At 42.5% G+C, this 16,494-nt stretch overlaps 1 long non-coding RNA gene across 1 annotated transcript in view; it reads right to left on the bottom strand.

Moving 5' to 3' along the window:
• LOC142101331 (uncharacterized) overlaps window positions 1-16,494 on the bottom strand; it is a 133,253-nt gene that overhangs the window by 107,938 nt on the left and 8,821 nt on the right. Inside the window, exon 2 of the long non-coding RNA XR_012678982.1 lies at window positions 3,661-3,714. This is a non-coding gene — a long non-coding RNA (uncharacterized LOC142101331). The remainder of the gene's footprint in view (window positions 1-3,660; window positions 3,715-16,494) is intronic.

The following is a 16,494-nucleotide window of genomic DNA, read 5'->3' on the forward strand; positions in this document are numbered from 1 at the left end:
CCTGCTGGTGGTGAGTGCGTACACACTGCCACATTTACCTGATATCATTCCAGCTTTGATTATGATTTTCAGGAAGTTTAGAAAACCAAATCAACAGGTGCGATGTGTTTTGGCAGATAAAACATGTTTGTGGGAGCGCGCACACTAATGCTATATCTGACCAAACGGTTGTGAATCTTGTGACCTGCACGATGATTGCATAGATGTACCTAGTTTCAGTATTAGCTGCAGTGTCTAGCGATTTTGGAATTACAATGAAACATAATTTACGATTAAATGCTGATGACAACGATATGGATTAAACCTGTTGCAGAATCTGTGAGAACCTTACCTCGTGCCACGATACGAGGGACCGTAGTGGAACTTATGTCAGTGTAGAACTAAAAGTGTACAGAGTGGCCCCTTCTCAAGGGCCCAGAACAACATCCCCTTGCCCACCACTGCGGTGTATGTGCTTTTGAAACTTGCAATAAAAATGAGAAAGTGAGATACAAAGATATAATTGATGTCCATTACTACCATTTGCAGTCAGTGAACATAACACACTGCTGCCCTCTCTGAAAAATTATTAACCCTCAGAAGAACAGTCATTTATAACAATCATTAGAACACCACCCGGCGGGTCATGAAAACGGCCCCATGTTACTACGATACGATGCCAATAACCGTAAATCAATAACAATTTTGCAATTTATTTATATACGGACACAAAAACCTCCCTGGGCTGAATAATTCTGTCCAGCATGAACTAGCTGAGCTGTCGCTTTCTGAATGAGATCTGTACAGATGTTTACTCTGAAGAATTTGCCTCTGGTCCCAAATTTGTGGAAATATCGTGTAATTCAAACAGACGTAGGCTTTTAATCATCACAGATACAGATTTCTATGCAAAAATGTTTTGTTAATATTCTGTATGAAGTCTTATTGTGCAGGAAAGAGGAAATACTTCAAACGTTCTGCAGTAAGAATGGAGGATTTTGTTCCATTACACTAAAAAAACGCACCCCCCTCGCCCCGTCCAGGTGTTTCCATGAAAAATAGCCTGATAGCATTCTTTACAGGAGCTTGCCGACAGACAAACATGTCATATCTAATGGAAACGATGTGTAAGATCACATTATATAATAACTGTGCTCCTATACACCAGATACAAGACACACAGCCTGCTGTACTCCGACAGATGTTTCACATACCGGAGATTGTTAAACACAATACCTATCAGGGAGCAAAGCTGAAAGAAGCTGAAACAAAATGAAAAGGAAACTTTCGAAATGTAAAAAGAGAGACTCTTAGTTCTATCGCTCCATGGAACAGGTGGTGTGCATAGGGAAATATACACCCCCCCTTTATCACACCCTTATTTTAAAACTATAGATTGATCACACTTATTTCAGATCTATATATATTTGAATGTTATTGATTGTTCTTTTTTTACAGAGCAACCTACACTTGACGTTTAATGGTTCTTAAATAAGCATTTTACTGTTATAATAACACAAGACAATCAGTAGGCATGTGACCTGCAGCAACCAATAAGACATTTGCTTTCATATAGTTTGTGCTAGTAATTCCTTACCTTGGTTGCTGTTGGTTAGAGCATGGGTGTTATCTGTACAAGGTTATTAAATATGTTTCTGGAGTCTGGCAAGAAAAGTCATATCTGGGAGATACCGGGCCTGATTCACCTTGGAACACAAGTCCATCTGTGCGCCGTATCTTGCATGGAATATCTTTGCGCATGTGCCAGAACGGGAATTACGCCAACAAACGGTTCATGTCCGAACGCAAATGACACTTACAATAGCCTACTAATTGAAGGGCGGAACGGGGGAGAGATGGACAGACGGATGTAGGCAACGCACAGTATGATTGTGCCAACGCAGATGCGCGGTTTTAGTTATACCACCAGCTAGAGGGCAGGTGTAAGTGGCTACTGCACGTATGCATGCCACTAGATAGCACAGAACACGAGTTTGCAAGTAAGAGAACCTATAAAAATACACTTGATGCACAGTACACATTGAGAACATCATTTATGTATTTAATAAAAAAAATTGCAAAAAATGTTTGTTTTTAAAACACATTTTTAATTATGATTATACTATCAAGAGTTGGCCATTTATTTTATAGAATGTTTGTTTGCATGCGCTCTAACAGGACTTTATATTGTACATATGGGCAGCACGGTGGCCTAGTGGTTAGCACTTCTGCCTCACAGCACTGGGGTCATGAGTTTGATTCCCGACCATGGCCTTATCTGTGAGGAGTTTGTATGTTCTCCCAAGTTTGCATGGGTTTCCTCCGGGTGCTCTGGTTTCCCCCCACACTCCAAAAACATACTGGTAGGTTAATTGTCTGCTATCAAAAATTAACCTTAGTTTGTGTGGGTGTGTGTTAAGTAATTTAGATTGTAAGCTCCATTGGGGCAGGGACTGATGTGAATGAGTTCTCTGTACAGCGCTGCGGAATTAGTGGCGCTATATAAATAAATGATGATGACATATGCAGTGCGTATCCTGCACTGTGTTCTGTCTGTCTACATACAAGTAGGTGCTTAGATTTGAATACGAGTGTATGTGCGTACAAGTTACATGCATTTTTTTTTAAATGCAAAGTTGCACTTCGGTTATATCCCAAGATGAATCAGGCCCTAAAATGTCATATTTCCAGTGGACTCTCAAATGAAGAGATGTCAGAGAAAGAAGGATTTCTTTTATGCATAAGGAAAAAAATAATATAAAACAGACCATGATCATGGGAGAGGAACGTTAACAACACATGCATTTAGAACAATAAATAATATCAGCACTTATAAGCAAGGCGTAGTACAGTTCTACAGAAGCCATATAGCGGAAAGGATTATATAACAGCAATACTGTTTGGTTATATACTGTACCTTTATACCTGTATATCAGACTGATGGGGTCTGAAGAAAACCACGTACACGGCAGCGACCAGGGAGACATCCTTATACAACAGATGGAAAACTCACATGCCGATAGCACCATTAATATCACAGTTATTTCCAATAAATGGTGGTTGTGTATCGTGTACCATGTTTTAAACCATTGTTATAAATAAAGTTTCTCTTGTTCTCCTTGTTTCTATGGATATTTCTAACATTGTAACCAGGATGACATATTGGAGTTTTAAAGGCTGCAGGACACAGAGACAAAGCAGCGTTTAACGCAAGGTGCGAATCTCTGGCGAAATGTGTTGTGGGTGGCTGTCACTTGTAGTTCACCAACAGTCTAAACACGCAGATGTTGCCTATGGTTCTTTGATGATCAATAGGATAAAATAGCAGCAATCTAATCAAGACTGAAACTGACAAACTGATAAATAGTCGAGCCGAACCCCAATAATACAATGTATCCTATGCAATATTCTGATACATCCTTTCAAGTGTATAAGTATAATTAAAAAAAGAGGGTAAACTTAACTTCAGGCAAAAATATATTGCAATAGTGTCTGTGAGTCGGACAGAAACCAGACTACAGTAACCGAACAGAAACGAAACCCACCTGTAGCATAACCTGCCATCAATTCCAGTATTTTAGTTCTCAGTTTGAGTTCAATTCCAATGTAATAATACAATGAGACAGGTCAGCTGATTGTGATTAACCTTTAAACACTAGAGGGCGCACTGAGCCTGCTTACCCTGTCACCGTGCATCTTCTACCTGAGTCCGCTGGTTGATTCTTCACCTTCAGTCTACAAAGAAGAAGATAAAACTGTGAATGCAAAGACACAGACCCCCATGGTTTACACAGTATACAGGACTAAATCATGTACGATTTTCACTCGACAAACTATTACCCTTTTCAATTTGTGTGTTCTGTATTTACCTCTAGGACAATCCCAATACACAACCTAGTTTGAATGTTGTTACAGCTTTCCCTAATAATTCACCTACATTTCAACAGATTATGGCCTTGTTACGTCAATGAGTAAATATTGGTAGAGATTCACGTACATTTGCACGGTCTGAGGAATTAGTAGTGACACCGACCCTGATCACACACATATAGATATGTCCTATATAAAGGTTTTCGATGCCTATCCTGATTATGGCTTCATGTGGGCGCACTGGATGCTGAATGTTTTGGTTTTGCATTGATGCGTTTGGCTAAGCATCCTTGTGCGCAGCAAGGAGTGCGCCTCCTGTCCGCTGGACGTCACAACAAGCTCTAAGCGCAGAAGTGTAAATATTACATCCAAGTCCACACTCCAACCACTTTATTACCATCCTGGTCATTAAATTATACTTTTGCATTGTTGTCCTAAAATGCTGCTGAGTTCATCCTCATTTAGGTCATAAATTAATCATGAGAAAGAATCTGGTGACCGTGTATATTAGATATGGCAGTTTGGTATAAGTGAAGCTTTTTAGGACACAAACTAACAAGAAGGCATAATATGGGTCCCATTAAAGGAATACGACGAGACCTAACGCCCCCCAGCTCTGAGCTGGTGGAAACGGCCACATAACCCTCCGCGCAGCGTGAAAAGCCCCTAAAAATAGGCTACATCCCTTCCATTATCTGGCTTCATTAATCTCCCTCCGTGAAAGCACCGTCGCCTCTCCGCCTGCTCCGTACTTATCAGGGAACGCTCTCGCTACTCCTCCCATCAGCCGGTCCACACTTCTGCAAAAGTCGCCATCTACTTTCACAAAGCGCATGTGCTTTGGCGGAAAGCTTGGGCACGTGGCAGGACCGAAGCTTTGTGCCCCACGTCTTGGCCATTTTGTGGTTTGTACACCATCTCCGTGTGTGCGGATGTGTGACATACAATTGGGCACCAAAGGTTCAGAATGTATAAATCGCATGTAAATCCTTCAGCAAAGTTGGAAATGTTCTGACATTCATTACTCACAATAAGCAACTAATTTACTGGACAAATCAATAGTATTCTCAATACAGAGAACAGAAGTTCTGAAAATCATTCTACAGTCTAGGGGCAGGTCCAGAATTTTCTTTTAATGATGGGGGGGGTTTACCTAGATACATTGTGACAGCATTACGTGTGTATTTCAGAAAGTCCGCTTTGTTAATTGGTGGCTTCCGGGTTCATCAAAACAACTGTTTTGGGACTAAGCAAAACATGGAGCAAATTTGCACCTTAGCAAAACCATGATGCACTGTACAGGGCAAAAGTGCGGACAGATTTAGAGCTGGGAGTGGGCGTGTCCTATCTCAACTCTAAATAGCAGTGTAAATATAAAGCTGTCCAGAATGTGAGTAAGCTGCAGAAGCAGCCAGTATGTTCTCTGCATGCAAATAAATACATGCATTTGCTCCCTTGCAGTGTAACATGGTTTATTCAGGAGCAAATTTGCTCCTTTTTGTTTTCCTTTGTTACGAACTTTAAATGAGCTCCTTTGTTTTATCCAACAAAATGTAACTTTTCTCTTTGTAACTACACCTAGTACCAAAATAAGTGGCTATAGTATACCTGCCCGCCTACTATAGTAACACCAAGGTCTCTTCCACATGGCAGTTCGGCTTCCCTAAAGACTACCAACCTCTGGTAGAATAATCACAACAGAACAGCTCATCTGGCTGCACTTAATGCTCACGGGGGCTTCTGCCATGAGGCCTATTGTGTATAAGACACAGATTTGCTACATCAAATGCACTCAAATGTAGGTAATACAGATAAAAGAGGTGCTTAGAAATAGAAATGGAGACTTTAAGATCAAATAATGTCCCTTGCACAATAATGTCATAGTATATATTAGCCAGCTACGTAATAGAACTGAAGTAGCGACTAATGTTTATGTGTAAATAATTCTGTCCAGCAGCCGTCTGCTGTATTCTTGTGAGAAAGCAGCAATTGCATATTTGGGTGGTGCTTCTCTAGATCACATAATGTTAATTCAGACCCCGTGTGATTGGTTAACTCTCCAAAGTAACAGAGATGCTGAAAGCAGATTGGTGGATTCAGACACAGAGGAAAAGCAGGACCAGTATTATTTTTTCATGTCACTCATTATCGAATACCACTGTGAAAATGGCACAACACAAATTGAGTTGCACAAATGGATGATCATAACAATCCGACAATTACAGCCTAAAATCTATGCTAAAACTTCTCTGTACTGTATGCCAGTCACTCACTACATAAACAGGTTGTCTGGCCCAAGGACAGTGTCTGTGTTCACAACTGCCAGGACCCATCAGCCAACCTTTTCGTCTTGGGCGAGTCAATGAGCGCACACCAGAGTTTAACCAGTGTTCATGGAAGCAAAAGTTGGTCATTTGCATATCACTACCCACAATTCCATGGAGGTGTTCTTTATTTCTGCATATTCTGGCTCAGTGTGGAAATGGTAATTTAGTACAAGCTGGACCAGAGTCAAATTGTAGCAGGATGTTCTGGAAGTTCCTTAACTCATAAGCTTGTTGGGGCAGGATCATCTTTAACTTCCATTCCAGGTTAATGTAGGACATTTGTTTGTGTCATGATCCTCTCAATGTACAACGTTACGTAATATGTCAGCTCTTTAAATATAATGAGTAAGAATAATAACAGTCCCAAAAGACATCTGCGAAAAAAAGAGACCTGCAGTGGCGCACGCAGGGGGGGTTTCTGGGTCTCCAGAAACCCCCCCCTCCGCTAAAAAGTGCCCTACAAGTACCCTACTGTAGTATACAGCAGCCGCGGCGCTGTCTAAGAAGCGTCCGCGGCAGTGCTGTATTGTATACAGCACTGCCGTGGACGCTTTTTTGACAGCGCCGCGGCTGCTGTATACTACAGTGCAGCCGAAACGGCGCTGCCGCGCATGCGCAGCAGGTCTCTAGATTTATTTATTTTTTCCGGGAGCGGAGGAAACCCCCCCCCTGACAAATCCTCCGTGCACCCCTGACCTGATAGCCCTCACAAATAATTAGCTATTAGTTGACCCTTACATGGTTATAAGGCCATTGCCGCCAATTCAGCTGCCTTTTTTTTTTTTTTTTTTTTTTTTATACTTTTTATTGTACAAAAAAGAAGATTTTACAACATAACATGCAATTTACAACATGACCATCAGTTGTACAAATAACATTTTAAACCTTTATAAAGAAATAGAAGTATGTGGGGAGGGAGGGAACCAATGTCAATAAATTAGCAATAGGACATCATATAAATCCAATCACTGTTTACATTTCAAATTTCCAATTCGACTCAGACCAAATTAGATGAAGGGTGATTTGAAGAAAGAAAAGGTTATGGAATATCATAAGGCAGTGAATGAGGGTGAAGGAAGGAAAATCCCCTTCTCTCCAGCTCACATTTGATATTACCTATTTGCTACTAGCTTCAATGATGTACAGGTTTACACAAAATACATTTCGTCATAAACGGCTCAGTAATGACCACCTGGTACCCTCAAAAACTTGCATGATATGAGACTGAGTCGATTCTTCGAGTGTTTCTATATAAGCGCCCCGTTTGGCGTGGAAATTTTTGACCCCTTTTTCCAAATCAGAGAAAGTGACACGCCTTTCAAAATACAAAATCTACATCAATTCTGATTTCAATTCTATTACAGTCGGGGATACATGCGAAGTCCATTTACCCAAGATGGCCTTTATTGTCAACGTGACTATGACTGTCAATAGTGATAGAATTTGACGGTCTTATTATCTGGTCTTTCCAGACATCAAAGACCGCAATTAACAGCGCCTCGTAATGAGGATTTATTTGTAAAGTTTAGAAAGGCAACTAGTTTATTCCAAAATCTGTAAATTTTTGGCCATCACCACAAATTATGTATCATTCAAATACTTCTTAATCACACAGCACTCCCAGCAATATAAATGTAAGTTATCTGTATTGATAGACATCAGGTGCACTGAGACAGAGCAAGGAGCAAGTGGAAAAAACAAAAAAGGTTAAATCCACGTAAACACACAAATATGTACAGTCTCATTTCATACAATGATTTTTACTTTCCCAAGGTTTTACAGGAGCTTAAACTTGAATTAGAATTGCATCTTAAACGCAGAATTGTAACGCTGATGTGTACGTAGACTTAGGAACGGCATTTGGTGTACCTCAATGCCCAAGTTTGTACGAATTTGATTTTTTTTGTACACCAAAGGATCAATAAAATAAAAAAATGAATTCTTCTGGAAAACCAGGATGGGCAAACTTTTGCAGCTGTTTTTAGTCACGGTGCAAGACGTCCGATTACTGCTGCAGAACAAACATTGCCCAACTGAGCTTCATTACTGAACTCGGCTTCGGACATCATCACAGATACAGGAGAAGAGATATCTGTGTCGCAGCCGGCGCTGTGAGCATGTTCTACGCATTTCCACAAGTCTATTCGGTGTCAGATATGAAGCACCGGCCTGCAGCTAACCTATGGATCACAAGGGATTAATTCTCTATACTTTGGGGGCTTCTTAGCCCGTCGGCTTTACTGGGAAACACCTCGCTGATTATACGAGTTCTAGGGTTTCACTTCCTCGTGCTGAGTCTTTTCCTACGACTGCAGCCTACATCCCGAGCCTTGTTGTAACTCTCCGACACGTGAAGCCGGAGCTCAGGACACGGATACCGCAGGCAGGCAGCGCCTCTTTACGGTTTAATTACAGCTTCCTACGGTTTTAAAAAAGAGGAAGTGTTTGAGAAGGAAGACGTTACACTTCATAAACTTTTACAGTATACTCCTCTACTTCATATAATAAACATCAGGGCCGTCCTTCAAGCTTGAGTGAAACATGAACATAGGACACATGATTTACTTTTATGTTGCCAAACCAAAATCGGGGGGTTTTATAGAGGATCAGTCCCGTTTCTAGCTTTTGTAGCAATAAAATATTTGTTTTTGAACTGTTTATTTTCGTTTTAGTAACAATTATAAAAATGGGGCAGCACGGTGGCTCAGTGGTTAGCACTTCTGCCTCACAGCACTGGGGTCATGAGTTCAATTCCCGACCATGTCCTTATCTGTGTGGAGTTTGTATGTTCTCCCTGTGTTTGCGTGGGTTTCCTCTGGGTGCTCCAGTTTCCCCCCACACTCCAAAAACATACTGGTAGGTTAATTGGCTGCTATCAAATTGACCCTAGTCTGTGTGTCTGTGTGTGTGTGTGTGTGTGTGTGTGTCTGTGTGTGTCTATATTAGGGAATTTAGACTGTAAGCTCCAATGGGGCAGGGACTGATGTGAGTGAGTTCTCTGTACAGCGCTGCGGAATTAGTGGCGCTATATAAATAAATGATGATGATAATAACAATTGTTCTAAAAGGCGAGAATGAACCATAAAAAGGGAAACGAATGGGGTGATACGGAGCTTAGTCCCCCCAAGTCTAGAGGTGGACCCAAGTCCCAGGCTCTCCACTGAGAACTATATTTGTGAAGAACAACAAGTCTCAGCTGGAAACTGGAGCACTGGGAGGAAACCACAAACATGGGAAGAACATACAAACGCCAAACAAACATGGTCCTGGTTGGAATCAAACTCATAATCCCAGCAATGCTAACCACTGTGCTGCCACACATGCAGAGGCAGCTTTCCCTCCTCTCCCCAGTCAGCAGAGTGATAATGACTGACACTGCAGACTGTTGCAGTATTTGTTTGCAGTAAGGACATGTAAAACTCGAGCGCACACAGCCACGTCCGAATCAAGCTCCGGGCATCTCAATGCCGCATCTCTTGCTCCAGCTACAGGGCTAGTCCGAGGCCCGAATACTAGTGATGACGGCTGTGTATACAGCTAGAACATGTGTCTGCAATCAGGAGCAGCTGTAACAATGTATTTTATGTTCAGTAGATATTCAGATCATCATAATAAATGTATTTTGCGGAAATTAATTTTTTTTAATAGTGTTATCGTGAATGACTATATTATTAACAGGTGACATTAATTGAATAGGTTGGTTTTTTTTTATTCCTGTGCATTCTTTTGAGAATATATAATCCACACACGCATTGGACGTACTGTGCAGTGTTCTGTGTTGTAGAGCAGAGCAGACTTACTCTCATATTCATCACCGCACGTCAGGGCCGGATTTACCACTAGGCAACCTAGGCAATTGCCTAGGGCCCAGCGGTCCCCAGAGGGCACTCCCAGGGCCGGCGGTGAGACCACCCTTTAAAAATGGGCCGCTACTTATGGGCCAGTGCTATATGCTTGCCCCTCCCACGCTAAAGTCTGCCAGCCAGCCCCTATATGTTATGCTAAAAAACTATAGTGCTATGGATTTTTTCAGGGAGGGGGCCCCAAACCAGTATCTTGCCTAGGGCCCCATGAGGTCTAAATCCGGCTCTGCTGCACGTATAGTCACATCCGCTCCTTGCTGAAATGGGGAATGCGCAGAGTCGATTTATGTGCGTTTTAGAACAAACGCACGTTGCGCTCGGTATGCCTGGCTTGATGAACTAGGCTCCTAGCAATCACACATTAAAAACTGTGACTTGTAACAGAGGGCGCTGGGAACCCTGAACAAAAGGGTAATAATGAGATGCAAGTTATGTTTAACAGACGGATCTTCGCTGAACTACTTGGCTCAGAAAAACAAACAGGAATATAAATATTTTGCACTTTGGGGTCGGGGGTCACAGAAAACACATGAGAGGGGGACAGATGGAGACCTGTATATAACCAGCCATGGATTACAGACCAGAAATGTGGCTATATGCACCCTATGAGAGTTATCAGATAGCATAAAATAATCCTAGCTTAGAGCTTTTTCTAAAACCGACGTCCATTGGAAACCCAATGTAATAATTTCTCTAAAGCTTCTGATCCCTGCAAAAGTTCAAAAACACTGCTCTCTCTGAAACAGAGAATAAGAGACCTCTGCACAGTTCAGGACAAACTATTTAAAAAGCTTACACCACATCTAATAAAAGTATTGTCATCGTTTCTACGGGTCCAAGGTAATACGTCTCCTGGAAATCTGCCTCCGCGAGGTTCACATTGGAGCGAACACCGTGTGAAATAGGATTTTCTGCTTTTATATGGTGATAGATTTGGAGACCGTACAAAAGCCATTGTATGTGACGCGACACTGCTGGCAGCCAATCCATGGGCAGGAGACCAAAAGTGTAAAAGACGCCTCGTGAACTGAAAATGCTGGCTCTCAGCACAGATTCAATAACAGTACATGAACCAGCGGCAGGTAGTGGACAAGGAAACAAAAACAACAATATAAAGTCACTTAATAGAGGGTTGGACGTGTGGCCGGCGTGGCCTCTGTACGCCGTGACGTGGAGTCTACCAGCGCCCGGAGGGATGCAGTTCCATCTCCCACAAGAACCGTCTCAAGCGTTGTTCCAGAATATCCCATAAACGCTCCGTTGGGGTCAGATTGGGTGACTGAGCAGGGCATGGAAAACATGAGTGTCATTGCTCATCACACCAGTCAGGCCCTGTGATAGCTTAGGCCCTGCGGTGCAGAGGTTACTGCAGACATAGCCCTTCAGCTGCTTATGAAATCCAGTGTAACATGTGTCCGCTCCCTCTTTTTACCACACAACAAAAACCTTGATTATACCAGCACTGTGCCCCCACTTACCATGTCCATGACATTGGGAAATTAATGTCGCACTGGAAAATATTCTGATAGGGGCCTCGTGTTGTAGGTGGGGGGGCCAAATTGTTAGTAGGTTAGGTCAAACTGCTGCTGATATGGTGCCATCAGATTGGGCGTGACCACCATGTGAAGGGATGTGTAAACCACTTTTTACAGTGTTAGGCCACCCTCCAAATCCCTTCCAACAAAGGCAATGCGGTGCACACCTCTATTAGGTGCAGATGGGACAAAGTCCTGACTACTCGGGACAATTCCAAACGATATAAGACAGTTGGCAGACTCTCACCTACCTGTTCTTGCAGCCATCACTACCTGCTGCTTGTGTCTTAAACTCTGTTACTGGTCGTCTGGCTCCTGGAATATTGGGGCCCTGTTTGAAAAAGAGGGCGGCAGCCTTCTTCCCGCTCCCTAATACGCTCATCGCCGCCGTCAGGGGTGGGAAGGGAGAAAAGCAAAATACATAGGTGCCTCTCCCTGTACCATTATTACCAGAGATTCACCAAGATTGTTCTCAGTGATATTAAATCCTGCTATATATTCAGACCAGGTGGCTCAGTCATAATCACTCAGCTAGAGATTAACTAATTTCAGCTTAATTAGAAGCATCCCAGAAGCCGTACCCGAACCTACACAACCAAAACTGTTACATACTGCAAAAAAAAATAAAAAATATTTAAAACCTCTCTACAAAAGTGTCCAACGCCAGGGAGGGAAGGTGAGAATTGATATTTAAAAAGTCTTGCTAAAAAAAAATAAAAAATAATAATAATAATAATAATAATAATAATAATAATGTGACTTTTATCTCACTGCCTCCAACTTTTTGTTCCTTATTCACTTCTGGAACCAGTTCACACTCATCCCTGGACCCTTCCTTATCCAACAAGTTTTGGAACCGGTGATAATATGAAAAAACAAGTTTATGTTCATATATATTAGTGATGCATCAGAACCTTACAAGGGGGTCTTAACTTGCCTTCTTACAGGCCAAACTGTTCCTGCACCCATGTGAAGGTGGGATCATGTGATATTAATTAGGCTTCAGGGTCCTTCCATTAAACCGCTGAGCTTACCCAATTACTCCATGTGGTCCCGTCATCTATACGGAGTGTGAGCTCATCTGACATCTGGAAAACCCTCGTCTTCTCCTGCTCTCTCCTGGTGACATCATGTCAGCGCTTAAAGCTTAATCTATTTCCAAGGAACTGAGAAATACAGAGGAAGGGGGGGGGATCAGAGCCTCTCCAGCAGTCACAAAACTGTGTTCTGGTTTTCCATCGACAAAGGGGAAGGCAATTGATGTGTATGGCTGAAATGCAAATACCAGCACATGCACGGATAATAGTGGTACGAGTGCATATTTACTAGGCTTTGCCGTTCGTGCGGCCAGCTTTAACTCCTGTGGCAGGAGCAGGCAATTTAGGGATACACAAATGTCACAGGGTCAACCAAATAGTTGTACTGAAACGCAGACAGCAGCACCCAGACCCTGCAGGTCAGCTGATGACATCACAAACATACAGATCACCGAATTTCCCATTTTGACCTTCAGTTTATTGCTCATTCCTATCCAGGTACAAATGCTCTAAATACTGATCCATGAGCCCGGGAGGTTCCCCTTTCTGCCTTATGAGAAGTTGATGTGGGTCTAATAGGGACCTTTAATAGCCCTTGTAATATGCTGTCCTTTATCACCGAGTGCTGCCCTGTCACACCATATGTTACTTTATAGTTCCTTATAACGCTCCAGGAGAAGGGAAGTCATTTATAAAGGGTGCACTGCTACTGGGTGGTCCTGTGTGTGGACATCACAGATCATTAACTAAAACAAAGAGGCTGCTGGAAAAAAACAAACAGAATAAACATGAATTTTCTCATACACTACAGAGGAAGAGCGAGATTTCATTTCACCTAATAAGCCCCAGATCCCCAGCTCAGGAAATACAATGAGAACTTGAGTTTTCTACGTTAAAAGGTTGAAAAGTTTAAACCTTAGGTAATGATGTAAAGATTTTTTCCTGAGCTATAAACAGCGGGCGTTCTTCCAGGGCCAAACATGAAAAATATAGTGATGCCCTTTTATTAGGATCATTCCTTTATTTGGGATTTTGGCAGGATTATTGCCTAGGTATTGTGATCAGTTAACAAAGAAAACACTGCAAAAATGCTGCAAGTGTTTCTAAATGAAAAATATTTCCCTTCAATGCAGATGTTTCAGAAGCATATTTGTAGGACTGTAGAGCTAAATCAAATTGGGATTTTGGCAGAATAGGCAACTCTTCCAGGCCCGGTCACATCTGCTCCAAGTTGGGCTTTGCATGTACATGTAATTAAATATACAGGCCCTTTATTCTGTGTAACGTGCTGCAGCCAACCGGTTTGTAGGAACAGCCAAACAGACAGGGAGCCAGAGGGGGGATTGACTTGGCTACAACGATCTACACAACATTCTCCCTGCCAGCAAAGCTGCACATATGGGCAGAGGGATAAGACAAGGTTTATTACAGCACAATTAGACATGTTCAGCTACACCAGTCGCATTTCTCCCCATGCCAGAAGTCAGACGCTAAACTCAGACTTATACAGACAAAAACTACAAGTTTAACAACTTCCCTAATAGCGCAGACACGTTCTTCTAGAAGTCGGGACAGGTTGGTCTACTCATAAGAACCGTTCTAAAGTTACTAAACACTACACTGCCATTTTTTTCGCTAAAGACTGTCCTACCTACAGGTCATTTATTTACACAAACAAAATAAATTGATACTTGTGTATACAATTCTGCACTGTGCCACAGACTACCATGGTAACCACAGTCACATGATGTAGCGAGCAGAGAGGCTTCGGAACGTCCCTCTGAGCTCTCTCTGCTCTGTGTACTGTAAAATTCTTCTCCCTATTCTGCCATCAAGGTACTTAACTTACAATTTAAAGAAAGAAAAAAAAAAACACCTATGTGGGATTATTCATTTAAAGATAGCCAAACGTTATCACATATAACTAGTGCTGGGGTTTTAAATCAAATTGAATCAGATTATGATTTTCTAAAAACAAAGTAATTTTGCTAATTTCCCCAAACCTACAGTCAGAGAGGCCATATGTATTTATTTTAACTACTCGAGCGGCTGCTTACCCCTGCTCCTCACTCTTATTTGCATAGGATGTAATACAGAGTCAGGCAACCATATAATAAATGTCATATTAATGGTGGGAGAGAATAACCTGCAGCCAATCATATCAACAGCAGCTCAGAGTATTTCCAGAGATAATGTGCTGATTTTGTGGGAAGCAGTGGACGGTCAACTTGTGTCAGTAAGGACAGGGCTGCATGTGACAGGGGCAGTGACATGATGTGAGGAGGGGAATGGAGGCAGCAGGAAGCCACAGACTGAGAGTTATATAGTGGAAGGAGCAGGGTCCTCCAGCAGCACAGAGTATATCAGGAGATGAGTGTTGTGTTAGTGAGGACAGGGCTGCATGTGACAGGGACAGTGACATGATGTGAGGAGGGGAATGGAGGCAGCAGGAAGCCACAGACTGAGAGTTATATAGTGGAAGGAGCAGGGTCCTCCAGCAGCACAGAGTATATCAGGAGATGTGTGTTATGTGCGGCCTGTCCTCACTAACACAACAGTCAGAGCAGAATTATCATCAATTGGGAGAGAAGGCCCAAAGCCAAGATATATAGGGAGAGCTGATCACTAGAATGTTAATATGCGAACACTTCGGTGAGAGAGAAAGGGTATAATCTAAATACATTAATGCGTTTTGTTAAGGGTGTCCCTCATCAGACACGGTTCTATACTTTGGCAACCCTGTAAAATGACACAAAGCAGCTGACAACAACTCATCTGTCTGATCCTGCCTGAAAGTCCTCCTGCTCTACATATCCGGATGAGACTTGTCCTGTGTTATCACGACCCCGCCCACTGCGCAGAGGGAAGTAAAGCGGGATTCGGGGAGGGTCTCTGACATCCCGGATGGGTAGGCAGGTATGATTTTCCAACATAATAATCTGCTTTTACTACAGATAGGACAGATTTCATCCAAAGGGGACTACAATCCACACAACACAAGGAGCAAATATTTATCAGCAACTGAACAAAGGACAACTGTCAGGAACATATGTACTGGAGATAAAGAGGTAAACTGACCAATAGAAAGACAGCATGATAACCATGAATAATTATAGGGGGCAGGGAGGTCAATCAAACACCAGTCTCCCGTGTTTTACAGAACTGGGTGGGATAAAACAAGTACTATAGGATGCAGCACAGGAATGATTTCCAGACCTCCAGTTACTTTATTCTAGAACGGCTGTTTTTCGACCCTAAGGGAGCACAGAAACAAGGTTTGCAAGTCATCTCATTACTCAATGCTCTATGTATGTTTAAAACAATACATTTTGAGTGAAAAACTCCTTCTAGTGAAATTAGCAGCAGTTAAAGGTGCCGGAGAGGGAGATATATTCTCCGGACCTGGCAATATGTTAGATCCAGTAATCTACATAGTATAATTTTTTTCCATACCTGCTGATTCATTGAGACGCTTTTTAATTGACACTCCAGACCGGTTCCGAATTTAATTCTTTTTTTTATCATAAAACTGTTACGAGCCGCGGCGGTGTCCTCTTCACTGTCTGGCATCCCGGCCGTCTCCTTGATGACCGGGACGTCACTTCCGGCTCTGGCCCGACCGTTGCTAGGGCAACGGCCGGACGCCAATCCTCTCAGCGCCACGTTACGGAAATACAGGGCAGGCGGACACGTGCGCAGTAAATTAAAACAACCTGCGGGCTAATGACCTTTTGTATTTATTAATTAGGTCGTACCTGGGGCTGGTTTCAGGGCAAGGCCCTGATTGGCTATCTTCAGTATTTAAGGCAGGGAGGGCTTAGCCTCCCTGTCGGTTATAGCGTTCCAGTCCTGTGCTGTGCTGACCTGCTCCTGGATATCTATT

This window comes from Mixophyes fleayi, chromosome 9, assembly GCF_038048845.1.
Source record: "Mixophyes fleayi isolate aMixFle1 chromosome 9, aMixFle1.hap1, whole genome shotgun sequence".
Classification (NCBI taxonomy): Eukaryota; Metazoa; Chordata; class Amphibia; order Anura; family Limnodynastidae; genus Mixophyes; species Mixophyes fleayi.